A 27,843-nucleotide genomic window follows, 5' to 3' on the forward strand; every position below is an offset into this window, starting at 1 on the left:
CACAATAGTTGCACCTCTGGAAAATGCAGTGTTTATTAAAGCCTAGCAGAAAATACTTTTGTGTTTACATGTAAAACAGGATTAGGCTTTAGGCTCAAGAGCTTATAAAGAAGTTTTTCACCTACTTGAATGTCAGGCAGAGCCCTTGAGAGTCATGTGCAATCTACAATTTGACACTGAGTGAGACTGTCCTGGGCTTTGCAGGATATTTATCATCCCTGACCTAGTAGCTCTGACCTTGCCAGCAGATCCTCCAGTCTCTGTGCTGATGAAATGGATCCCTATTTGACTGAGATTTCTAAACATTTAGGTTTCTGAAACCATTTGTTTTAGATTTCTAAGAATATCTTGTGGGGCAGTGAGGGGCAGTTTTTTGGAAGCCATGATCCAGGACTGAGCCCCATAGACAAGGTAGGCAAAGGGGCCATTGGGTAGCGCCTGGTGCGTGTGATCGCCCCACCTCCCTGCTATCACCATATTAGACACAAGGCTGTCACTGCCAGGAAGACTCTCCCAGGCAGGAAGGAGAGAGAGCACCCCACAGAAGGTCCTCCCTTGTTTCAGCGATGCTCACAGCGCGGCTGCTCTCTTGGGCCACTGAGGGCCTCTGCTTTGTATCAGCATTGTCTAAGCACACAGTCTCCTCCCTATCAGCCTGTAGGCTTCAGGAAAGCTCCATCTGGTCCACTCCTGCAGCTCTAGCATCCAGAATAGAACCCAGCAGGTATTCTGCCAATGTTTTCGGTCGGGGGTGGGGTGGGGGGTGGAATGTAGATGTGCTTTAACCAGGAGGAAATGAGAGACAAAACAGGCCTGAGGCAACATCACTGGCCATCAGAGGTTACTGAGCCCATCCAGTGTGCCATACTCTGGGCTAGGCTCAGAATGCAGAGATGAGCAAGACAAATGCCTCCCCATGGGGAGGAAACAGACCCCCAAACCTATGGCAACCGGGTCAGTGAGGGATGCATGGGACTAGGTGCCCCTGAAGAGGGGCAGCTAACCTTGCCTGAAGTAGTTAGGGCCAGGGAACACATCTGCAAGATGCTACCTGAGCAGAGCAGGTAGAAGCTAGCCCAAGGGAGAATGGCAAGTGTTCCAAGCAGAGAGAGCCAGGCTTGTGAAGTCACATTAGAACTCAGGCAACCCACTCCTCCTCCAGATGCCCCTCTGGAACTGCCTTCTTCTGATGTCAGGGAAGCAGGGAGAGCTCAGGAGTCAGATTGGGGCAGGCTGCAAGGAGCATAGCTTACTTTAAAAGACAAACAAGCTGTATGTATGCAGTGCCCAGCTCTGCCTCTCACCAAGCCTCAGGAACTGACCAAATTCTTACAGAGCTTAGTAAAGTCTTCTTGGATTTCTGAGGATTCCACCTCTTGGAAGTGTCTTTCCCTTGGCCAATCACATTCTTTCCCCCAGCCCACCTTTGGGGAGAGGGCAGAGGCACTCAGGTTTACAGAGCTGCTACTCTGGGCCAGATGTGGTTCTAGGGGCTCCACATAAGCCATCCTGTGTAACCTCCCAACACACCACACAGCAGGAATTCCTATCTCCATTTACAGAGGAGGAACCCAAGGCTCAGAGAGGCCATGTGCCTTCCCAATAGCACACAGCTCATACCAGTTTCCTCCTTCCCTGTGCCCTTGTTGCAGGCTGTTAACCACTTCATGTTGGCTTGAGAGTGAAGGTGTGATCTATGGGAGGACTTTGAGGACAGGATTTTCTAGGAGTCTCTTTGACCAGGAAGAAGAATCAACTTAGCCTATGACAAGGCACAGTCTGCAGTCTGGCTCAGTTGACTCAAAAACACATAAGATACCCTCGGGTAAGGAGCTTGTGAGTGTTACATGGGGTCCCCTGTCCTGATCTGACCGTGCTACTGTCATCCACGGACACTGGTTTGCAGCCTTTGCCCCTGTTGGTGCTTCTGTGTATCCAGCATGCTCCCAGCAGGGGAGAGGCAGAGCACAGAGAGACTTTACAAAGGCACTGACGGGCAGGGAGAAGGCAGCCAGCAAGAGCTTCAAGCTATCGAAGTACCAGCTGTGCTGAGAAGCCCTTTCTACCCCCAGACCTGCAGGGATGAAAGAAGAGGACAAAATTCTGGAGTCTAGTAAAAGCTGAGACTGCAGAGGAAGGCCTGTCACCAGGTAATACAACCATATATCAGCAGTTCTCAAACTTTAGAGAGCATCAGAATTCCTTTGGAGGGCCTGTTGAAATACACCTTGCTAGGTTCCCCTACACGCACACACCAAGAGGTTTGGAATAGGGCCAAGAGCTTGCATTTCCAGTAAACTCCCAGGCTATGCAAATACCGCTGGCTTGTCGCTCTCTTTGAGAACCACTGCCAGGAAGGAACAGAACCATTGTGGGGAGAAGTTCGGGGAGGTGTAAATACCCTGGACCTCTCTCTCCCTCCACCTTCCAGTCCCCTGCTAGTGTTTTCCATTGGCTGAACCCAACCTGACCCTAGAAGGCGGGGAGCTGGCGTGACAGAAACTGGAACAAAGAAGAGAAGGGATCTGCGAGGTGACAGGAAGGAATAATCAGAAATTCCCCCAACCAGCCCCTTGCCCTCTGCTGCTCTCTACTTCCACTAGCCCAGTAAGCAGGGGACCCCATTCTCATTCAAATGCTATTTTCTGTCATTTGGCTTTTTTGAGTATTATTCTTGAGTACCAGAATACATTATATTTTATATTAAGCTCACAAGCTTAAAGAAAAGTATGATTCTTTTGACTCAATTATGTAAATAAGCTATCATGTCATGTTGCCCTGCAGAAATTTCATGCATTTTGGGGTTGAGAACTTTTGAAATTCATGTCTGCAATAAAGCTGTCATTCTTCCCCCTTTTCATTTCTGCCTTTTCCACAGCTGTTTCCAAGAGGCCTGTTTTCTGATTAAAACATGGCTTTCTTCTTTCTCAGAATTTAGGTTTTTTAACCTAAGCAAATGATAACAATATAGAATTTCTTGAACTTCCTCACAACTTCTCTTCTTATATCCCCAGCTCCCAAGTTTGAAGAGTAAGGACATTTTTTTTAGCAGTGAGCCTGAACTTCGATTTGGTAAAACCAGTTCAGGGGGAAGAAAATCTGTTTAACTAAATTCCATTTTCTGTTTGTGAATAAAAATATTAACCATCATTAGTCATTCCTCAAAACCCTAAGTCTCCAGAGTTATCCCTAAGACTGAGACATTTTACACACAGGAACTCCCAGCACCAAGGTGGGATAAAAGAAGAAACATCAGGTTGGTCGGTACTCTGAGTCAGAAGCCTGGAAGGGCTGAGGCATGTCAAAATATAACCCCAAGGCAGTATACCTCTGGCAGCTTCTGAGCCCCTGAAGACATTCTCCCTCACTGAATGCCCTCATGCTGCCCCTCAGCCTCCTATCTGAGTTTCTGGCTGCTCTGCCTTCCTACCGAGTAACCATGCTCTCTACCTACACAGATGAGTGGATTTATCTTTTGCACAAACTCTTATCCACTGATAGAGGCAGCCCATAGAGTTGTGCTGAGAAGAACTGTGGGCTTACCTGCTAGTAAAATAAGTAAAGAAATGAAGGAGCAAGATAATCATAAATTGTGATAAGGAAAGAAATCATAATAATGAGAATAACTGGTGGGGACAACATTAACTAGAGGGGCGGTCATGGGATACTGCTTTGTGGTGTTTGATTAACTGGAGAGTGGTGTGGCAATGCACACTGAAAAATGGAAATGAATCCAGCACACAATCACCAAAGGAAACAAAGTCCTGGAGAAGAGAAAAGGCTTGGAATATTCCAGAAACAGGATGAGGCCAGTGCAGCTGGAATAGAATGATCAAAGGAGGGAGTAGTATGAGGTAAGTTTAGAGAAGCTGGCCACAGGCAGAGCTTTGTAGATGAAGTATAACAGCGCTTTGTAGCTGTTTAACAAGCCAACCCAAGGCATAGACAGTGGCTTAAAACAACAGCCATTTTATTTGCTCACATTTCTGGGAGGTAGCCATTTGGGCTGGGATCAGCAGAAGAAACACTGGTCTTGCTTGGCCTCATTTATATGGCTGCCACCATTTGGTGGCTCATCAGGGACTAGATGACCTAGGACGACTTTCCACACATATCTGTTCAGTGCCAGCTATTGGCCAGTGGGTATAGGGGACCTCAGATGGAAGAATTCATCTCTGTCAACGTGATCCCTTGTCCTCCAGTGGGCTAGAGACCAGACTTCTTCATATGTTGGTCTCAGGGGAGCATTCCAAGAAAACAAAAGTAGAAGCTGTAAGGCCTTTTGAGGCTCAGGTTTGAAAGTCAAATAATGGCACTTGTACTGCATTCTATCGGTCAACCCAAGTCACAAAGCCAGTCTAGATTCAAAGGACAGGAAAATGGGCTACTCTCTATGGGAGGAGTGCAAAGTCACATGGCAAAGGAGCATGCACACAGGGGTGGGAGGAGTTTGTGACTGATTTTGCAATATAGTCCCCTGAGGTGAAAAGTTTACATTCTAATTTAAGTATAATAGCTGGTCTTAATGAGTTTCAATGGACAGTTTTAATGGTGTTACCTGATTGTGTAATTAGAATGACTACCATTTCTAATTCATCACCCCATTGATATATTGCAAACTGCAGCTTTCATATTCATGGACTTTACCTTTCTTGAACCACTGTGTGCACATTTGTTTAAACAAAAAGTTTTTAAAATTTTTAAAAGGAAAAAGGAAAAACCAACCTCATGGTCTGTGGGCTTAAAAAAAAGAAGGAAATGTTCCAACTGGGTTCAATGCTACTGAGAGGTCAGGGAAGATGAAAACAGAGAAGTTTATTAGGTTTGGCAATATGGAGATCATAGGCAAATTCAGCAAGCACGACCACCTCTGTAGAACAATGAGACTAGAAGCCATAATCCCGAATCCTCACAAAAGCCTTTAAAGCTAAGGATTGTTAACTTTCATGTAACTCAACATTGCACATGACACTGAAGAGAACTCTAGAAGCCTGAGGGCCTGAGTTTAAACCCTGGCTCCTCCACTTACAGACGGTATTACCTGGGCATGTTGTTCAACCAGTCTGTACCTCAGTCTCCTCATCTGTAAAATGAAAATAATGATAATGCCCTCTTCACAGGGTTAAGAATCGTATCATTTCACATGTGTAAGGCCTTTTGAACACTTGTTACCTAACTACCCTCTACCTAATCACCCACATTGTACAGACGAAGGAACAGCAGTTCTCAGAGTTTTCTGCAGATTCTAAGACAAATGAGAGGAAGGATGTCAGCCCAGCTTCCTGGACGCCACATCATGAGGTAGAACTGGGAGAGCGACTCCCGCTCAGGCACCTGCACCTCAGAACCAGGTTCCTTTAAGAGCAAGAGGCCTCTCTTGGAGGTGAGTCAAGTGGTAAGCAAGTACCCAGTGAGCAAGTCATGCCCTTCCAGAACACCTAGCCCCTCATATGTGTTTGTCATTCATAGATAACATGCACACTCTGAGCACATGCAATGAGTGTCACATCTAGCAGACAGGAACTGCACACTCACCTGCAGGAACGGCTGCTATGTCACTCGTTTCCAAGCATGATTATCATCTTCCCAAACTGCTCACTTCTTTCCAATCTGGAGATTACTTATCTATATCAAGGTTATTCGTTCTTTATCAATGTTCCAATTATTTCTGGGAGACTAGAAAATACAGTACACAACCATAATTACTATTGATAGACCCTTTAGGAAGACAATGGGATGTTCTGTATACAGAATCAAAATAATGCAAATTCCATTTCTAGGAATTTATACTGAGAAGAAAGGAAATAACAGGCATGAAGACACTGTATGATTCCATGGAATATTACATAGCCAGGTCTTCATCTCTCTATGGCAATATGAAAATTCATGATGCTTTAATGTGAAATTTCAAAAATACAGAATTATGTCTGCACTGTTACCATGCATAGGAAATGCACAAAAAATCATGTATGCAGATGGGAAATAATAAAGAACATCATTTGGGTCCATCTTTTCTCAGCCTCAGCTTTATGATCTTGGGCAAGAACTTCAGCTCTCCGAAACTCAGTTTCCTCATCTATAAAATGGGTATAGTTAATAAATGCCTATTAGCATTTACTGTGTGCCAGGCACTGTAGTGCTTTATGGGCCTTATCTTATTTAACCTTTCAGTGATCCTAAGTAGGAATGACTCTTACCATCATTTTCCAAACTGAAGCCTAGAGATGTGAAGTGACTTCCTAAGGTCACATAGTGAGAGGATATGTGGAATTTGAACACGAATTCCTTCCCAGCTGCTCTCTGAGCCAGAGCCCATGATTATCAGGCTACAGTTGAGGGTCATTGTGAAAATCGAGGTCAATATGTAAAAAGATTTCAGCATATAGTAGCCACTGCACACATAGATCTATTTGCCAAACACCAACAGTGGGAGGCAGGGACATCAGAAAGAGCCCTGCTGTGGAGGCAGCCCAGAAGGCTGGTTCCAGAGAACAGCAATGCTGACAGCTACTTTATATTAAGTGTTTGCTTTGTGCAAGGCTCTATTCTAATTGTTAGCTTTTTTAATCCTTGTAGCAACTCTGTGAAGTAGGTAGTTATTATTCCCACTTTATAAGTAAGGAAATTCAAGGCACAGAGAGACTGAGAAACTTGCCTGATGTCACATAGCTAGTAAGTGGAGGAACAAGGAATCAGACCCCAGGCAATGAGAACCCCAATTCCTGAGCTCACCTGCTTGCTCCTTGTGATAGCTGACTTTGGAAGATTGTACCAACTATTTGCTCCATGTGGTCATCTCAGATCTAGGGATTGTCAATGAATATTTCCCTGTTTCACAGGAAATCCAATTGCTGATACTATAATGTGTATATGGTTTCTTTTAAAAAAAAAGTCTAAAAGTAAGCAAAGGAGTTGGCAGACATTTCTCAAAGAAAATATACAAATGGCCAGTAAGCACATGAAAAGATGTTCAACATCACTAATCACTAGGAAATGCAAATCAAAACCAAATGAGATACTACTTCACACTCATAAGGATGGATGGCCATTATTTAAATAAATGAATAAATAAACAGAAAATCAGAAGCATTGACAAGAATGTGGAAAAACTGGAATCCTGTGCATTGCTGGTGGGACTGTATCACGGTGCAGCTGCTGTGAAGAATGGTATGGAGTCCCTCAAAAAACTAAACATAGAATTACCATACACTCTAGCAATTCTACTTCTGCATATATACCCAAAAGAAAGCAGAGACTCAAATAAATATTTGTACATGTTCATAGCTGCAGTTATTCAGAACAGCAAGGTGAAAGCAAACTACTATGGGCTGAATTGTGTCCCGCACAAATTCATGTGTTGAAGTCCTACTCCCCAGTATACTCAGAATGTGACTGCATTTGGAGACAGGGACTTTAGAGAGGTAATTAAGGTTAAATGAGGACATGAGGTGGGCTCCCATCCAATAGGAAGATGAAATTAGGTCAGACACAGTTAGGGGGAAGACCATGTGAAGATACAGGAGAAGACAGCCATCTACAAGCCAAAGAGAGAGGTCTCAGCAGAAATCAACCCTGTCAACACTGTGATCTTGGACTTCCAGCCTCCAGAACAGTGAGAAAATTAATTTCTCTTGTATAAGCCACCCAGGCTGTGGTACTTCTGTTATGGCAGCCCTAGCAAGCTATCATATAACTATGGGTCCATCAACAGACTAATGAATAATTGAAACGTGGTATATACATATGATGGAATATTATTTAGCCTTGAAAAGAAGGGAAATTCTAACATATGATACAACATGGATGAACCTTGAGGACATTATGCTAAGGGAAATGACAGTCCCAGATGGACAAATACTGTATGATTTGACTTGTATGAACCCACTCTTCTGTAGAGTAGTTAAATTCATAGACAGGAAGTAAAATAGTGTTGCTGGAGGACAGGTGAGGGAGAAAATGGGGAGTTATTGTTTAATGGGTACAAAGTTTCATTCTTGGATAATGGAAGTTTCTGAAGGTGGATGGTGGTGATGTTGCACAGCATTGTCAATGTACCCATGTCACTGAACTGTACACTTTAAAACAATCAATGATAAATTGTAATACTTGTTTTGCCACAGTTAAAAAACATTTTAATGAAAAAAAGAGGTTTCTACTGACAAAATAAAATGAAAACCATATTAGTACAATTAGGAAAACAGAAACTACTCTAGATGTTTTAAACAAAGAAAAATTAATACCAAGAATTGGTTATCAAAGAGGGAAATCAAAAAATTAGCCACTGCAGGAAGCGAGTACTAACCCTGGAGCTGAAGATGTAAAAGAGGAAATGGCATTGTCACTCAGAGCCCAGGAACACTACACCTCTGAGGCTGCCATACCCAAAAGCCTGCACCTGCTGGCCACAGCTTCTCCCCAGTATGCCCAGAGGCACTACCAGAAACTGGGGGTGGGGGTGAGGGTAGTGAGGGGGTGAGGTCCCTTCTTTTACCTTCCAATCTCTGACCAGTGGCTCCTACTGGAAGACCCTAACAGAAGCAAGAGGAAAAGAGACTCTGGGAAGTGCAGTTTGCAGGCTTCCAGCCTAGAGGAGTCAACAGGACAAGCTGACTGATGGATGACAGACTCACTGGACTCAGTCTTTAAACATACTTATCAAAAAGAAGGGAGCAGTGATGAAAGTAAATGAAGTTTTGAAACTCACAGGATTCCCGTGGACATTTGTTACCTTCCATCAACCCCACCTCCGGGTTTGTGGAACTTCCCAGGACTAATCCACGGGATTCTGTGGAGGTGGAGCTGTCACCCAGGGAGGATGGCCCTTCCTACCCCACATGGCTGGCAAGGAACCCAAACATGTCTCGTCTCCAGCTCCTATCCCTGTGAAGAGTGATTAGTTCAGGAATAGACACACGATCCAAGCAGGCCTATTCCCAGCCATTTTGGGGACTTGTGGTCATAAAAAAGGATCTCACTCTTTAAGATGTCATGAGCTTGAAGGTCCCTGTGAGCCTGAAGATACTGGAATCATCTTCCTACCAATGAGAGAGGGCCTGCTTGGGAATGTATCGCCAGCTTTTTTAGCCACCGTGCAATTTGTTAGTTGGGTGTTGGGCCTGGGATAAATTAAAAACCCTAAGACAGCTTCTTCTGTTTCTTTTAAAAACTGTATTTTCAGTTTCCTCATGTGAACTGCTGTTGATTAAGGTCTCCTCACTATAAGCTTATGCAGTGGAATTTTTTTTAACTCTAAATGCAGGTTCAGCTAGTTCAGGGTGTAACACTCTAGAGTTCCCCACAGGCGCTGCCCTCAGGGCGCAGATCCCAGCACTGTGACCTTATAATTGTGTGCTTTGTGAACTTCTGTCAATAATTGCCTTGGATGGGGTCCAGGCAGCTTTATACTGCATTCTGGTGTGTACAGAAAGGTGTCTCTGGAACCTGCCCGTGTGTCTGTTTGTTTAGTGATGACAGGGGTCACCAAAGCCAGGAAGAACCTAGAAACCACGGCTGCCACCCCTGTCACTAGGAGAAAATCAGAACGTCTTACATACAACCAAATGTGTTTGGAGTTTCCTGTGCCTATAGTTATTAACATGGTATTTACATAACTGGAATTCTTTCTGTGGCAGGTAACAAAATTCCAACTCAAACTAAATACAAACTTTGTTAGCTTCTATAAATGAACATTTTAAGGAAACCCCCAGGGGTTACTGGGTGCCAATACGGGAACCTCTCTCTCCATCTCTAGCTCTTGTCTTCTTTTATTCCTGAGGTCATCATGTTGCAATTCTATTTAAGCATCTCAGGCCCAGCACTCGATCAGAGTGCAACTGGAGAGTCATGTGCCCTTCGAGAATTCATTCTCCAAGCAGACAGTGAACAAATGCAAGAGAACATAATGGTGACATACCCAGGATGGGGTGGTGGGAACCATCTGCCCCAGCAGAAAGAATTTTATCATTGGTCTTGTGAGTCACCTGCACTCATGGTGATATCAAGGTGACTGACTTTTACTCAGTTTTTATTACTATTTTTAAATTACCTAAAGACAATGCTCCCCCTAAGTCCTGTACTGAGGCTGGTGGCTCCCACTACCCCTGCCTTTGGTAAACCACTAGGTCACCAAATGTGTGGTAAGAATAAATTTACAAGGTGGGCACTCGTGGGGGACTGAGCACCTTAAGGGATGGGGATTCCTAGAGTGGAACCAGGACCAGCAAAAGGATGGTAGGTTTGCCTTCTGGCTGTCTTTATCACCCACCGAAAACTGGCTCAGAAATCAGCTACAGGCATGACACCTCCGGCTGTGTTCACCCACCAGCAATCCAAGGCTGACTGTGCTCAGCAGGACAAAAGAGATCATATATGACGTTGTCACTTACACTGTACTTCCCTAAAGCCATTGACCTGTTTGGCTGACATGATTGTGGAGAGACATCAGCTCCAACCATGATTTTAGCTCGTCATTCATTCATTCATTCATTCATACATTCATCCAAACAACATTCGTGCAGCACTCCCATGATACCTTCTGGGAGGCAGTGAGACACAACCATACCCTCCAGGCCATCACTGACTTCCCAGCCTCTTCCTAAAACTCCAAACTCCTTGGTCAGCTTGACCTTAGAGCTTTTTAACCTAGGATCCATTGACTCTTGGAGGCGATCAATGAACCCTTGCATGGTTTTATTTATGATGATAAATTTTTCTGGGGAACTGTCCCTTCCTCAGCTTCAGCAGATACCCACAAAATGACCTGCATCTCAGGTCATCACCAGAACAGTGCTGCAATGTTACTCTTTTGCAGAAACTTCCAATTAATACACAGTGTGCTGGAAATACCTTCCATTTGCAACAGCAGGTTCTATAAACAGAATACATGCAGTAATGAACCAACACTGTAGTTCGACTTTCTCTGTATAAGAAGTTCCTTTTTAAATGAGGACTAATTTTATTCACATTTGGTAACAGGAAGCTAGAGCTGTCAACACAGATAATTGTACATGTCATGAAGTCCCTAAAATAGCACTTGAAGCCAGCCATTAGATTCCATAAAGCTGATGCCTTAATGAAACCATTCTTCCCTTCTTGCAAAATAGTGTCAACATTGATAAACATGTCATCAACTGTGGCAAAGAAACATTGGTTAGGGGTTTTTTAAATAGTAGCACTTCTGTCTTGCAGGAAGAACTGTTTGCATTACATTTTCAGATTAATATTAGATTGGCATAGTTTAAACAGAGTTTTGAAGGGTGAGAGCCTATTTTCCTCTGTAGAAGTAAGATTAATTCCCACTGTTTTAAAGAAATGACTTCAGTCTGGTTTGATAGCTTTCCTGCTGGTTGCTACCTGCTGAGGGTTTTAGCAGTCAATTTGGAAACCCCCGCAAAATCAGAGCAAGTGAAATAACACAAAACTATATGCAGAGATTCTTGATAGCAGAGATAGATACTCAACTGCTTTGTTCCCTTCTCCTTCTCTTTTCTTTCTCTTCTGAACATTTTCTGAGCTCCAAGAAGAAGCACACTTTGCAGCCAGTTTCCCAAGGACACTTGGTATCTTGAACAACTGTGAAGCAATTATTGAGTGACTACTGTATTGTGCTTTATTTAGTAAAGGTACTTAGGAAAGTCAGCTAAAATCTAACCATGAAGACAGGACTTACACAAAATAAATAGGAAGTAACACAAGATGACAGGTAATTAAGTACGAAATTATGAAGTGCTAATTCAGAATCTTATTTGAGTTTCGAGAATAGAGATGGCAGTATTGGCTTGATTATTGTGTTAGATTTTAATTAGAGGTAAAAATTGAGTTTACCTTGAAGAAGAGGGTAGTGATACTACTAAAAGCAGTACCACCAATAGGAAAAAAAAGTAAATGAAGAACTGACTTTCCACGACTTACTTCTAGCAATGCTTTGTATGAATTACTTCATTTAATCTTCAGAGCAACCCATTTCCCGGAAGAGGAAATTGAGGCTCAGAGAGTTTAAGAATGGAGTCAGGTTTGGCCAATGATGACTCAGGTTTGTCTGCGACTTGAGCTCGTGTCCTTTGCACCACCCCACATAGACCACCTTCCCAAGACGTGGGTGGCAGCACCCTTCCTCTTCTCTTGAAATTGTAAAATTAAATAAAATTTGAGAAGAGCCATCCCCTGGCTGCACCTAGACTTTCAAAAAGGTAGACATGGTTTGTTAGTTAAGTTGGAGAAGATCTGGCCATCCATCTGGCTCACAGTGTGTCCACATCCCCTAAGGAGTGGAGTGAGAAATAGGGACTTCCGCAAACTGGAAATGAGAGATAGAAGGCCAAAAGGAAAGCCCCCACCCCCAAGCAGGAAGAGGCAAGGAAATGTCTGGCTTTCTAAAAGGCCTGACCCAACACTAAGTGACTTCAGGTGAGACAGAGTGGCCCCATTGAAGCCACATGGATGCCTGCTGTCACACCTAGGGCCACAGGCCTTCCGGCTCAACACAGCATGTGTGGTACCCAGCCTCCAAGGTGACCCCAGTGATGCCACCTCCTGGGTTCTGACGCTGGTGTAGCCCCCTCTCACAAGGCACCAAGGTGGTCTGTGTGATCGATGACATGTCATGGAAATGATGGGATGTCACTTCTGAGATTAGATTATAGAAGACTGTGGCTACTCTGAGCTCTTCTTCCTCCTCCTCTTCTTCCTCCTCCTTCCTGTTTTTCTCCCTCCCTCATTATCTCTCCCCCTCCTTCACTCCCACCTCACTGAAGCCAGCTAACATTAACATAAACATCCCTATGAAGAGGCCACATGATGAGAAACCAAAGCCTGACAACAGCTGGATGAGTGAGCCTAGGAGCATGTTCTTCAACCTGAGTCAAAGCTTAAGGTGACTCTGGCCTAGGGGACAGCTTCACTGTGACCTCATGAGAAACCCTGAGTCAGAACCCCCCATCTCACTGCACCCAATTCCTGACCTCAGATACCATATTAAATGATAAATGTTGCCATTTCAGCTGTCAAATTTTGTATTAGATCTTAGAGAGCAAATGCAGGGTAGGAAGGACCTTAACAACTGGATAAAGAGATGCTTCTGAAAAATGGAGCCTAACGGAGAAATGAGCTGGGGATCCTCTTTCTTCCAGGCTCCAAAGCTCACTCTGCTGTCTTACGCCTCCACACAGCTGTGCCTTCTGCCAGAGGCCTCTGCGTCTACAGGTCTTCCCGTCTGCCTTTCAGGTCTGGGCTCAAACATCACCTCCTGCAGGAATCTCCCTGATCTCCTCAGCTGGGAGAGTCACTCTGGCTTCTAGGGTCCCAGTGTCCCTTTCCCTTTATCACAGCCATGACATGCTATGGCCTATCTACTGTCTGCCCACCCCACCAAACTGTGGGCACCTTGAGGGAAGGGATGACCCCAGCATCCAGCTAAGTCCTTGGCACATAGCAGATGCCCAGGAAGGTGTAGAAGAACTTCTGTGAGTTCAGATCCATAGGAAGCTCCTAGAGAAGAGAGACAACTCACTGCAAAGCAAGTAGAGACTGGCTTGCATAGCAAGGAGAGAACCTTTGGGACACACCAGAAAGAGACTTCCTCTCAGAGCAGCCAGTGGCCAGGACAGGGAGCATGGCCTTGAGGCCACCTGCCTCAGAGAGACCTTTCAGAGCAGGCTGAGGAGGGCACCTTGGGGCCCAAGGCCTGAGACCAGAAGCCAGCTCTGGACAGGACACAGTATCTAACCAGGCCTGGACAGTATGCCAACCCAATCGACCTTGGCCCAGAAGCCAGGCTGTCTTTATTTAGGATCTAGCCAGAGCTGCCAAGGAGCAGAGGAGCCTGGGGCCAGCTGTGAGATCAGCAGGGTCAGCCAATCTAATCTGGAACTAGGCTTTGGTTAATCAGAAACTAGGTTTCTAGAAGATGCTTAGGTGTGAGGCAGTGGAGGAGGGGAGTAGGGTAGGGGAAATATTTTCCATTTGTTTCCTTTTTAATATTGAGTCTGAGAAAACAGTTCAAACTCATCTGAAAGAGATTTTTTCCCTTCATCTTGATAAACATATAGGGTAGGGAATAAAAATCTTTCTATATGACCCCCACCCTGTCCCACCTTGATTTGCACGAATACCCTAACCTCAAGCATGTGAGGTCATTTTCACCAGTAGCAGCCATGAGCAGTCTGAGCCACAGTCTGCGGTGCACTCCGGGCTGCATCTCCCAGTCCCAGGTGGGACCTTCCGAGGCTCGTCCTGAGACATAGGCCTTTGCTGACACGGTGTTTCAGTTAGAGTGCTGGGAGAACAGAGAAGTCAAGCTGTAAACACTCCCCCTGGTTTGTCACTTGTTTTCTTCTTTTGTACATTGGGTATTTCTCTTCTATCAGAAAATTTCACTTCTATAATCTAATTTACTAGCCGTTTCTTTGGTGCTACTTACTTTTTGTGCTGTGTTTAGACAAGACCTCTTCATACCCAAATTGTATCTTTTTTGAAGTCTCCCATGGGTATGGTTATATGAAATGTGCATAGTTTCATTTTTAAGTCAATTTTGTTGAGATATAACTTTTTAAAAAATGCACCCATTTCAAGAGTACAGTTCAGTGAGTTTTGACAAATACATACAGCCGAATAATCAGCGCTATAATGAAGGGTATCTCCCTCACCTCACTGAATGAGTTCCATCCACTGAGTTCCCTCCACTGCATGTCCACACCCTTTACAATCAGTTTCCCACCCCAACCAATCATCAATCTGCTTTTTCTCCTTTCAGACTGGTTTTGCCTATTCTGGAATGCCGTATTGGAATTTTATGGTATGTCTTTTATATCTGACTTCTTTCACTAAGCTTAATGTTGGTGAGATTTATCCACATTATTGTGTGTGTATCTTCTTTCTTTGTTATTGTTGAGCTGTATTTCATAGTATGGATAAATGATTCAGTTCATTTATCCTTTCACCTATTGGGTATTTTCCAGGTTTTGATTATCATGAATAAAGCTGCCTGCCTTCACTTTTTCATTTTGTTTTGTTTCTGATGGTTTAATGTTTTTTAAAAGACTTTATTTTTTAGAGCAGTTTAACATTCACAGCAAAACTGAGCAGAAAATAGAGAATTCCCTTATCCCCCCTTAATGCTACAGACATGACTCCCAAAGTGGTACATTTGTTATCACTGGGGGAGTTTCAGCACTTTTAAGACTGCCATGAGTCAAAGTTACTCACTGCTCCCTAGACCTTGTGTTAGCAAGAGTTCATGATAAATATCTCATAGAGAACAAATTAATAAAACATGCATTCAAAGTTAGCAACTCTATCTTATTAAAGACCCGCAGCCTCAGGTCTCCACCATGGGGCTCACTCTGCTGGCAGATCAGAGATGGGCTCAGCTGCTCGCGGGAGAGGAAGGAGCCCTCATGTGAGCCCAGCAGTGAGCAGTGAGCAGCCTTGGGAAGACCCAGGGCAGTGGACAGAGCAGGGACTGAGGAGTGTCTGGAGAGGACTGGAGAGTGCATTTCCAGTTCAGATGCTCACTGGTGGTTTCACTAGAACCAGTGTTTCCTCATCTCTGCAATGATGGTGCTGAGTCCTCTCACCAGACTGACATGAGGATGAAATGAAACTACATATAAAGCACATAGCAGAGGCTCAATGGATGGCACTTACTATTCCAGTCATACTATCCAAGACTCATTAGAATGACCTTGCTCTATTCATGGAAAGTGTTCCTAAATTAGCATCTTCTACTCATTGTAGATGATGAATCTTGGTTGAAAATGACATTTTTATAAAAGGTATCATGCACCTTCTTCCTTTGCCCATCTGCTTACTCTTCTTCTCACCCTGACCTCATCCTTCCTCAGAGAGCCCTCCATCCAAGCCATCCCTGCAAGAGCCCCCAAACGCATTTCCTTTTCTTTTATTGCCTTCCTCCCTCCAGTTTCCATACACCACCAGGGTGATCTTTTGAAATTGAAATCTTAGTCTTTGTACTACTGTGCTTAAAACACTGAAGTGAGTAAAAGCCTCACCATGATCTACAAGTGCCTACCCGAGCAGGCCCCTGGACACCTATCCAGCTCCATCTCCAACCAGTCTGTCCTTGCTCACAGTGCTCCTGCCCACTGCCTTCCATTTTCTGTAAACTCACCCAGGCTCTTTGCACTAGCTATTTCTGGAAATGCACTTCACCCCTTGTATGGGCTGAGCTGTGTCCTCCCAAAATTCACATGTTGAAGTCCTAAACTCCAGTACCTCAAAAGGGACTGTATTTGGAGACAGGATCATTAAAGAGGAAATTGAAGTCAAATGAGGTCATGTGGGTGGGACCTAGTCCAACATGATTGGTGTCTGTGTAAGAGGAGATAAGGAGACAGACACAGACAGGGAGCCTGCCAACACCTCACTCTTGGACTTTCAGCTTCCAGAACCATAGATAAATTTCTCTTGCTTAAGTAACTCAATCTGTAGTATTTTTGTTATGGCAGCCCTCAAAAACTAATATAACTGCCATCTTCACATGGCTGGTTCTTTCTCATCATTCTCAGTTTTCAACATGAATGTCATGTCCTTAAAGAATATGTCCACAACCACTCAATCTAGACCACATCCTACCATCATTTGTTTTTCTTCACAGTAAAATAGTTTTACAGTATGAAATTACTTTATTTGTTGACCAGCATATTGTCTGTGATACACTAAAGTATAAACTCAGTGAGAGTTGGCAACTTGTTGCTCTGCAGTGACAGTACCTGACACAGAATAGGCACATGGAAAATATTTATCGAATGTCCATGATGCCGAGTGCCAGAGAGGCTGCCAAGGCACGTATGAGATGATTCCCAAACTGGGGAAGCATGGTGCCTGCTGTGTGCCAGGAACCCTGATGCTCAGGGAGTGCAGGATCCTGAGAAGCACACAGGGCATGGTCTGGAGAGATGAGCACAGCGCTGTGAAAGCACAAAGGAGGGGAGGGAGGTGTTCAGATATGCCTTGGAAAGACCCAGGGCAGTGGACAGAGCCCAGAGGAGTGAAGCAACAGTGTGACCGTGGGCACAGCCAGCAATTCAGTTGGCCTGGAGGAATCTATGCTTGCAGGGCCGGGCGGGGGCAAGTGGGAGGGCGAGGGAGGCAGGGGCTTCACCATGAAGGGCTAAGCCAAGGAAGTCGGACTTTCTTCTCCCTTTCCACATCCTCTCTGTCCCTCTACCTCCCCCTCTCTTACAAGTAGAAGAAATTAATAAATCACAGCACAACAATTAAAACACAACACATAGGTGTGTTGTAAGAGCCAAATGACAAAATACATGTGAAAGCATCTACTAATGTGTCAGATCCCTAACTGATAAAAATTAGCTGAATAAAAGTTATCCGAGTAACTGTAATAAATGTTTTATTTCTTGCACTTGAATGGATGGTGCTCTATTTCTCATTCACACTGACTGTTTTACCAATTTATCACTTTTTGATTGCTTACCCACACACATGTAGTGACTCACTACATTCAGTTCACAATCCTCTCTTTGCCCATGTAAGAGTGGAATCATGCACACTCTTAATGTATAGGAATCAAATGATATAAGCAGTGGATGCACTCAAGCTTGAAGCAATCTTATAGTTCAACTAAAATTATGGTTTCTAATTTAATTCTTTGTGGTCAGAGAACATAATTTGTATGACTTGAGTCCTCTTACATTTTTTTGGGTATATTCTATTGGTCAGGAGTCTGGTCTTTCTGGCAAATGATCCCTGTGCACTTGAAAGGAATGTGTATTCCATTGTTGTTGAGAGAAGTATTCCATAAATGCCAACCAGGAAAAGTTGGTTGATAGTGTTGTTCAAAGCTAGTATATGCTTATTGATTGTTGATTTGGTCTATTGATTTTTTAGAATGATGTTTAAAAATCTCTGACTATAATTGTAGTTTTGTCTAATTTTCCTTTGCAGTTATTTCAGTTTTTGTTATATATCTTGTAGCCTTATTATTAGGTAAAAAAACATTTAGTATTGTTATATCCTCTTGACGAATTGATTCTTTATCATTGTGAAGTGACTTTCTTTATTCCTGATAATATTCTTTGTGCAGAAATCTACATTGTGTGATATATAACCACTCAAGTTCTCTTTTGATTAGTGTTAGCATGGTACACTTTTTCCCTTTTTACTTTTAACATATATGTGTCTTTATGTTTTAGGCAGCATACAATTGGGTCTTGCTTTCTTTCCAATTTGACTATCTCCTCCTTTTAACTGGAGTCATGTACATTTAAAAAAAATTTTGGTATCATTAATGTACAATTACATGAGCAACATTATGGTTACTAGACTTCCCCAATTATCAAGTCCCCACCACATACCCCATTACAGTCACTGTCCATCAGCATAGTAAGATGCTATAGAATCACTAATTGTCTTCTCTGTGTTGTACGTCCTTCCCCGTGCCTGCCCCCCTACATTATGTCTGCTAATTGTAATGCCCCTTTTCCCCCCTTATCCCTCCTTTCACACCCATCCTATCCAGCCCCTTTCCCTTTGGTAACTGTAAGTCCATTCTTGGTTTCTGTGAGTCTGCTACTGTTTTGTTCCTTCAGTTTTTTCTTTGTTCTTATGCTCCACAAATGGGTAAATCATTTGATACTTGTCTTTCTCAGCATGGCTTATTTCACTGAGCATAACCCTCTAGATCCATCCATGTTGTTGGATATGGTAGGATTTGTTTTCTTCTTATGGCTGAATAATATTCCATTGTGTATATGCACCACCATCTTCTTTATCCATTCATCTACTGATGGACACTTGGGTTGCTTCCATTTCTTGGCTATTATAATTGTGTTGCGATAAACATAGGCGTACATATGTCTTTTTGAAACTGGGCTCCTGCATTCTTAGGGTAAATTCCTAGGAGTGGAATTCCTAGGTCGAATGGTATTTCTATTTTTAGTTTTTTGAGGAACTTTCATACTGCTTTCCACAATGGTTGAACTAATTTACATTCCCACCAGCAGTGTAGGAGAGTTCCCCTTTTATCCACATTCTTGCCAACCTTTGTTGTTGTTTGTCTTTTGGATGGTGGCCATCCTAACTGGTATGAAGTGATATCTCATTGTGGTTTTAATTTGCATTTCTCTGATGATTAGCTATGTGGAGCATCTTTTCATGTGCCTGTTGGCCATCTGAATTTCTTCTTTGGAGAAGTGTCTGTTCAGATCCTGTGCCTATTTTTTAATTGGATTATTTGCTTTTTGTTTGTTGAGGTGCACGAGCTCTTTATATATTTTGTATGTCAACCCTTTATCAGATATGTCATTTATGAATATATTCTCCCATACTGTAGGATACCTTTTTGTTCTATTGATGGTGTCCTTTGCTGTACAGAAGTTTTTTAGCTTGATATAGTCGCACTTGTTCATTTTTGCTTTTGTTTCCCTTGCTCAGGGAGATATATTCATGAAGAGGTCGCTCATGTTTATGTCCAAGAGATTTTTGCCTGTTTTTTTCTAAGAGTTTTATGGTTTCATAACTTACATTCAGGTCTTTGATCCATTTAGAGTTTACTTTTGTGTATGGAGTTAGACAATGATCTAGTTTCATTCTCTTACATGTAGCTGTCCAGTTTTGCCAACACCAGCTGTTGAAGAGGCTGTCATTTCCCCATTGTATATCCATATGGAGCCATGTACATATAATATGATTATTGCTATAGTTAGGTGTAAGTCTACCATCCTGATACTTGTTTTCTATTTGTCCCATCTGTTCTTTGTGCCCTTTTCACATTTTCTGTCTTCTATTTGAATGTATTTCTTTATTCAATTTTGCCTGTTTTTCTGGCTTATTAGCTATAACTTTGTTATATTAGTGTGTGTTTTACAGTTTATATCATATATTTTCAACTTATCAGTGTATCTTCAAATGATATTATACTCCTTCACAGACATACAAGACTTATAATAGAATATTTTAGTTCATATTTTCCTGCCTTTTTTTTGCATGTCTGGTAATCTTTGATTGATGCCAGGCAGGGATAATTTTACCTTGTCAGGTGCTGGATATTTTGGTATTCCTGTAAAGATTGACTTTTGTTCTAGGGTGCACTTAACTGTGTACAGCTTAATCCTCATATCTTACTTTTAAGATATATTAGGTAGAAACAGAACAGTGTTTAGTCTGGGGCTAATTTTTCCCCAATGATGAGACAAGATCCTTCTGAGTACTCTACCCAACGCCCCAGTATTTGTGAGATTTTCCATTCTGACTGATTCAGGAATAGATGCTGTTCCTGGGCCTATGTGAATGCCAAATACTGTTTCCTCTAATTCTGTGAGTTTTTGCCTATCTCAGGTGGATTCTTCATGTGCATGTGCTGATCAGTACTCAATTGAAAATTTAAGGACTCTGCAGATACCTGGGTTCTTGATAGTCTGTCCCACAAACTCTAGCTGCCTCAGTCTTCCTGGACTCTCAGCTGTGCATCCTTAACCTAGAATGCCTGCCAGGCTCTGCTTGGTTTTCTATCTTCCTGTGCTGTAGCCTAAAAACTTTATCCAGGCAATAAGCAGGGATAATTGTATGACTGACTGTTTCCCATTTCTCAGGAATCGCTGTTTTTCACTGTCTGATGTTAAGTGCCTTAAAAAAAAATAGTTCATGTAATTTGCCTGGCTTTTGATATTTCTGATCCCTATTATTCCATTTTTTTTGCAAGTAAAAGTCTTACAGAGCCAAAATTATGGAAAACCTGTAAAAACAACTTTAGGTATTTCCCAATCAATGAAAAGATGAAAAACAAATTGTTTAGCTATGGCCAAAAAATCGGAGGTAGTGGTTTCACTGACATCCTGGAAGAAGACATTAAAGGATTAATTGAGCCAAGAGAAACATTAAGTACAAAAAATTCCTAGCATCCTGTATTTCTGAGAGATTTAAAGACTTTTCCAAGGCAATTCTGACTATGGGGTGTGGGGCTTTCCCTTCCAGCACTCATCTTTGACCTAGTACACTGAGACTTCCACGTCCTGTTCTCCATTTTGCTTCTGTTCACTCAGCTATTAAGCATCATAAGAGAGAGTATGAACTGAAATAGAGCCTGGAGAAGGTGAATAGCTGCTGAACGGGTTCTCCCCATCCCAGGCTCAAGGGAATTGATCAGTTGTGAGATGAAACTCTTGTCACTCACCTCATCAGACACCTGTCAAGTGCTGCTTCTCAGAGCATTGCTGCCAAACTGGAAATCCATCCCTTTAACCACCGACCCTTGACCAAGGGTGATGACCAGTGCTAATTTCTTGCTGGGGAAAAGAAAACACCAAGTATGCTTTTTGGCTTCAGGAGCTGAAAGAACCCAAACAAGTACACATGAAACCATTAAAAAAAAACATCCAAGGGCAAATCCTAGATTTTCATTTCAAGACTGAAAAGGCCCACTGGATACCCAGCACAATGAATGAGGAGACTCCCACCACCATCGTGACATTTTGTCATGAAATTTCCCAAAACCAGGGATAAAGGAAAGACCTTAAAAGGTTAAAAGAGCACAAAATACATTCTATATAAAAGAACAGAGGTACAAATGGAGTCAAACTTCTCAGTATTACCCTGGAAGCTAGAAACCAATGGGGGCAATGACTTCAAAAGTCAGAGGGAAAATGATTTTTCAGCCCAGAATCCTATACTTAGCCAAATCATCAATTATGAAGATAATATAAAAGCATGCATTATAATACCTCCTTTGCACCTTTTCTTCAGCAGCTGCTGAAGGATGTACTTCAGCAAAATGAAATAACAAATAAATAAGGAAAAGGGCCATGAGATCCAGGACAAAAGCAGGGGAATATGAATTACAGGATGACAATCATGCAGCCAAGTAAGCTCTACTTCACACTGGAGCAGGAAGACAGAAGAATCCAGGAGGGAAGTCTCCAGAGGGAGGGAAAAATGGGATTCAAAGACTGATATTTAAATATTTAGAAAGGAATTTTTAGGCTACTGATAGATCTGATGCAGTATATGGAAAAAATAAAGGATACATGTAGAATATTAAACAAATAGAGAAAGAAACTGCAATTGTTAACTCTAAAAATTTGTGCAAAAAACATATATAATTTTAGTTTTGCAGTGGACAAAATTTACATGGTCACAATGTAATAAATAATTGCTAAGTTAACTAAAATATTGTGTATAACTATTGGGAAGATGGAGTAGGGGAAATGAGAACAGAGGAGTGAAGTAAGAGAGCTAAATCTGTGTCTATTATAACCAGAAGTGTAATAGATAATGTCTGAAATTAATAAATCAAGAAAAACAGCATTAGCTGCTATTATTCAGAATTACAGAACTAAAGAAAAACTGAAAAGTTGTAAGTGGTCACCTCTGGAACAAAAGTGAGTAGATAGATAGGAAGGAATGGGGTAGGGAGTCTGATGTTTTTCCTTATAACTCTTCTAATACTATATATTTACTTTTTAATAACCATATGCATTGCTTATATTATTGTTTTGTGGTAAAATATCCATAAATTAAATTTTACCATTTTAACCATTTTTCAAAAGTGTGCAATTGAGTGGCATTAAGTGCATTGCCATCATCACTAGCCTTCTCTAGAACTTTCCAATCATCCCAAACTGAAACTTCATACCCACTAAACACTGTCTCCTAATCCCTGATAACAAAGATTTTAATTTCTTTATGAATTTGGCTATTTTAGTTAGCTCATGTAAGTGGAATAATAAAATAATATCCTTTTGAGACTAGTTTATTACTTAGCGTAATGTTCTCAAGGTTCATCCATGTGTTAGAATTCCCCTTTTTTAAAAAGCTGAATAAATATTCCATTGTATGTATATACGATATTTTGTTTAGCCATTCATCTGGTGATGGACACTTAGGTTGTTTCCACCTTTTGGCTGTTGTGAATAGTGTTGCTATGAACATTGGTGGGAATTTATGTTTGTCTCTACTTTCAATTCTTTTGGGATTATACCTAGGAGTGGAATTGCTAGATCATATAATTCCATGTTTAAGTTTTTGAGGAACTGCCATGCAGCATTTCACAGCCAGCACACCATTTTATATTCCCACCAGCAATGCACAAAGTTTCCAATTTTTTCACATCTTGGCCAACACTTGGTATTTTCTATTTTTGTTTGTTTGCTTGTTTTGTTTTGTTTTTACAATAGTCATCTAAATGAGTTTAAAGTAGTATCTCATTGTGATTCTGATTTGCATTTCTGTAATGATTAGTGAAGCTGAGCATCTTTTCATGTGCTTGGTGGCTATTTGAGTATCTTTGGAGAAATGTTTACTCAAGTCTTGTTCATTTTTTGAATTGGGTTGTTACCTTTATTACCTAGTGTAGCTCTGGGTCAGAGGGGGTTCCCAGTTATGGGCAAGTTCACTATGGATTCAGATGAGACCAAATAACAATGGAACATTTGGGGGTAAAAGTCTTACACCAAGCTTTATTCTCACAGCAGCAGACTGAGTATTAGAATCATGTCTGCATCCAGCAAGTCCATCTCTGTCTCTGCCTCTGCTTCTGGCTCTGCCTCTGCTACAGGCTCTGCCCCAAACACTGGGCAGAGCTCTTTGTATAGCAACACAGGCAATAATGACTTACTGCCAACACATATGCAAGCATGCCCTGCTCCGTAGGCCAAGTATTACATCACTGCACATGCACAGTGGGCAAGTAGATTAGGATCAGGTGAGGATCCTGGCCATGGAACTTCTGTTTTCCCTATACCTAGTAATAAAAACAAAGAATTAATGGTAAAAACAAGATCCCAATTCCAATATGCAAGCTGGGTCTCAAAGCAGGGACCCTTGATAAGCCCTTCAGATGGGTTCTTAAATGGGAAACAGCGTAGTACTTTTCTATCACCACAAACTATTAAAGTACCAGGTATTGTTCAGACAAAATTAAAAGGTGTGTTACCCTTATCTCAACAAAATTTATGCATTTATTTGCAAGGTTTCTCCCCCTTTCTAATACTCCAGTCCTGGAGGGTAGGAAAAATTGTTGGACATTTTTTTTCTTTTCCATGCCTCCTGGGACACACTTCTGAATTAAACCCTGAGGGATAGTGTTTCCTTAAAGCAAACTATTGATTCATTTTGGGTAAAATCCATTTCTCCAAACAACTTACCTATTTGGTAGCTTTGCTTATCACCTGTGAACCTAAGAACCTTTATCATTGAATATATGTGTTAACAGAGTGGCTGCTGGGAGTTGTGGCTCAACAGCAGATCAAATCTGTGTTAGGGAACAACTGCCCTCAGGACTCCATCTGGTGGTCAGATATAAGTGCACGTTTTATCCTTAGGGCACATTTTCTTAAGTTTCTCCAGAAGCTCCTCCCTTTTTATACTAACTGTAACTGATATTCTCAATGAACCAAAAACAATTGAGATGGTGTAGAATAGAAGATGAGAATACAGACTCTGGAGCCAGACTACCTAGGTTTCCATCTGTGGAGAAAGTGAAGGTTCCTATGGCCAGGATTCTCACCTGGCCCTGGTCAGCTTGCTCACTACACGTGTGGGCAATATGTTGTTACTGACTCTATAAAGAGCTCCACCCAGTACTCTGGGCTGCTGCGTGGTTGCGGGGCTGCAGGGCTGCAGGAGAGCAGAGGACAGACTGAGATGGCTGTGGAGGCAGAGAGTACCAGAGGCAGAGACCGGCTTGCTGCATGCAGACTCACTCTGAGTGGACAGGATTCTAGTGACTGACCTGCCACTGTGAGAATAAAGTTGGGTATAAACCCTTTCACCCCAAGAACGTTCCATGGTCATTTTTCAGTCTCACTGAATCCACAGTTAACTTGTCCATGGCTGAAACCTATTGGCAAGACACCATTCCAGCTCAGCTACTTGCTAGCTGAATCACCTTGACAAATCCTCTAACCTCTCTGTACCTGTTTCCTCACCTGTAAAATGTACATTAGGTTCTAGAGGGGAACCTAATTTAAATACATGTAAAGCACCTGCAACAATACCTGGTGCGTGGTAAGTGCTGTATAAACCTGAAGCTCTCTGAGGTGACTGCCACCATGGCATGGAGTACCCAGAAGGGTACTCACTCAACCCTTACTAATGACGTCCTCTGAGGAGTGAGATTTATGAGGGGAGATAAAGGAGAGATAAAGGAGAGGGGAGATAAGGAAAAGAGTAAATAAAATGGTATCCAGCTAACAGAAAATAAAACAATCTCTCCCTACCTCCCACTAAAACGGCTAAGAAAAACATGAAGATTTAAAAAAATCCAACCCAAACATTTAAAATTAACGTTGCCAAGCCAAGGCTTTAAAGCCATATGAATTTTCTGTTCCTGCAAGACCAAAAGAGGCTAATAATGGTGGAGAAAAGTGGCATTGAGGTCCAGCTATGCTCCACTCCCCCACAGATGGCTATTAAAAACTTTTCTTCAGTCCATTAACAATTAAAATTCAAGGCCAACACTAATGAGGAAGTAGAATAGCAGTCATCTCTACTTCACAATAAGCGTATTTGTTTGTTTTGAGACAAGCATTCACTTATGGTCCCTTCCCCATCAGTTTCTCTTTCTATACTCAGTAAAAAAACTACTACTCCCAGAAAACCCCTCAGCAGGAAAGGGAGGCTAGCGGAGATGAAGGTGTGCCTGACACCAAAGCGTGATGTTGGCCCCATCCACCCGGCCCTGTCATTCTACCGGAAAAGCACCTGAAAACTTTGTGTTAAGGGGCAAGGGATCTAAAAACCTGGTCTTTGTGCTGGTCTTGAAGAATCACCTAAAGATGTGCTCTTGTCAACAGGAGTGAGGAAGGAAGATTATAAAAGAGTAGGCAGATGACAGTGCTGTGGGAACTCAGCAAGCAAGGGAACCCTTCAACCCTGGAATCAAGAAAGATGACCTCAGCAACCACACCCAAGGGGCGGCCGATAATGTAGCAGCCAAAATGTGCTGGGGTCAGAGTCTCCTTCCACGATGGCGTCTGAAGGCAGTTCAAAAGGAAACGGTCACGTTATGAATTGTTATTGCTCATTATGGGAATAACTGGTACTGCACAGAACAGGGGCTCCCTCTTTACCAGTTTCAGAAGATTGATTAAATGTAATTACTACAGCGTTCATTATCAAAACACGTGGAGCTACAGCTCTTGTCTTAAAAGAAAGACACCTAAAATGATGCAGTCACTTTGAAAAACAGTCTGGCAGTTCTCAAAGGGTTAAACATAGAGCTATCACATGACCCAGCAATTCCATTGCCAGGTATGTTCCCAAGAAAATTGAAAATATATGTACATGCTAAAACTTGTACACAAATATTCATGGCAGAATTACTCACAATAGAGAAAAAGTGGAAACAATCCAAATAGCCATTGACTCGGAATGTATAAACAAAATGTGGAATATCCATACAATGGTATGTTACTCAGGCATAGAAGGGAATAAAGTTCTGATACATGCTACAAGAATGAACCTTGAAAACATTATGCTTAGTGTAAGAAACCCAGCACAAAAGGCCACATATTGTATGATTCTGTTTATATGAAAAATCCCATTAGGCAAACAGAGAGAGAGAGAAAATAGATTAGTGGGTGCCAGGATATAAAGGGAGAGGAGAATGGGAGTGACTGCTAACAAGCATGAGATTTCTTTCTGGGTGAGGAAAATATTCTGGAGTTGGGTAGTGGTGATGCATATAACCATGTGAGAATGTACTAAAAACCACTAAATTGTATACTTCATGTAGGTGAATTTTATGGCATGTATATGATACCTCAGTAAAACTTCCACAAAAGAGAAAGACATACCCCCCAAATGTTAATGCAGCGGTTTTGGGGAAATACGGCCAGGGGGCCAATTTGTATTTCTACTTTTCTGTTTTTTTTCAAACTTTCCCCTTCTAATGGCCATATATTACTTTACCAACTACAACTTTGGAATCAGGTAGACTCTGCTGGATTCAAATCTGAGCTCCTTTGGATGAACTGGATAATCTTGGGCAAGTCACTTAATTATTCTATACCTCAGTCTTCTCATGAAAAATTGGGGGGGAGTTAATATCTCTTGCCTCATAGTGTAGTTGTGAGAGTTTAATAACAGAATACTGTAAAGTACTTAGATCAGAGCTTGGCACATTAGTAAGTGCTCAGGAAATATCAGCTGCCATTTTTGCTACTGAGAATACAGGGCAGTAAAGTAATACTTCTAATTATTACAGGTAGTGCCCATACAGAACTGCATTAGGTGCTTTACATACTTTTAAGGCACTTAGTCCTCACAACTGCCTGTGAGGTGACCACTTTTATGCCCATTTTACCGAAGAGCAATTACTGTGGAGTGGACGAACACTTGCCAATGGCATGCAGTCTATATATTTTGTAGGAATTTAGGAGCAGGTAAAGAGCATAGATAGTTGAGGCAATCTTGGAGGACTTCATGAAGGAAGTGCCTGGTAAGGAAAAGAAAGTGGGCCCTAAATAATCTTATATGGTTGGGGGAAGGGTGGTGAGGGCCTTGCAGATGGAATGGAAGTTACCAAAGAGGTGGTAAATATTAACATTTGTTCAGTGTATGTGATGCATAGATTATGCATTATTTCTGCACCTTATATATAATTATTAATCAGCATAAACATATTTAATCACCACATTCTGGAGAAATAAAATATTTTCTTTCCTCTAGTCTCTAAGTATACATACAAGAAACATGTGCTGGTTAGGAGAATGAGTAAATGCGTTTTTTTCATTCTTTCTATTTGCCCTAGTTACTATGGCTTGGAGACATTTTTTCCTCATGGATCTATCTCACTCCTTGCCATAACCACATAATACTGCACAGTAGGAATATTCTCTAATTTATTTCTCCGTTCCCCTATAGATTCCA

The 27,843-nt window shown here is 42.1% G+C and overlaps 2 long non-coding RNA genes across 4 annotated transcripts; both read right to left on the reverse strand.

The window, feature by feature from the left end:
- Positions 1–4,257: 4,257 nt before the first annotated feature.
- Positions 4,258–5,612, reverse strand: LOC118930031 (uncharacterized). 2 transcript variants are annotated; one of them, XR_008996122.1, is made up of 3 exons: positions 5,536–5,612; positions 5,042–5,083; positions 4,258–4,779 (listed from the first exon to the last, which is right to left on the reverse strand). It is a non-coding gene; the product is annotated as an uncharacterized LOC118930031 (long non-coding RNA). The 2 variants fall into 2 exon arrangements; XR_005031845.2 differs by having other exon boundaries at positions 4,258–4,782.
- A 35-nt stretch (positions 5,613–5,647) lies between these two features.
- Positions 5,648–27,691, reverse strand: LOC130682797 (uncharacterized). Of its 2 annotated transcripts, none has more exons than XR_008996126.1 (2): positions 26,884–27,691; positions 5,648–5,676 (listed from the first exon to the last, which is right to left on the reverse strand). It is a non-coding gene; the product is annotated as an uncharacterized LOC130682797 (long non-coding RNA). The 2 variants fall into 2 exon arrangements; XR_008996124.1 differs by lacking the exon at positions 26,884–27,691 and adding an exon at positions 23,588–24,491.
- Positions 27,692–27,843: the final 152 nt, after the last annotated feature.

This window comes from Manis pentadactyla, chromosome 1 (genome assembly GCF_030020395.1).
Source record: "Manis pentadactyla isolate mManPen7 chromosome 1, mManPen7.hap1, whole genome shotgun sequence".
NCBI classification, from domain to species: domain Eukaryota; kingdom Metazoa; phylum Chordata; class Mammalia; order Pholidota; family Manidae; genus Manis; species Manis pentadactyla.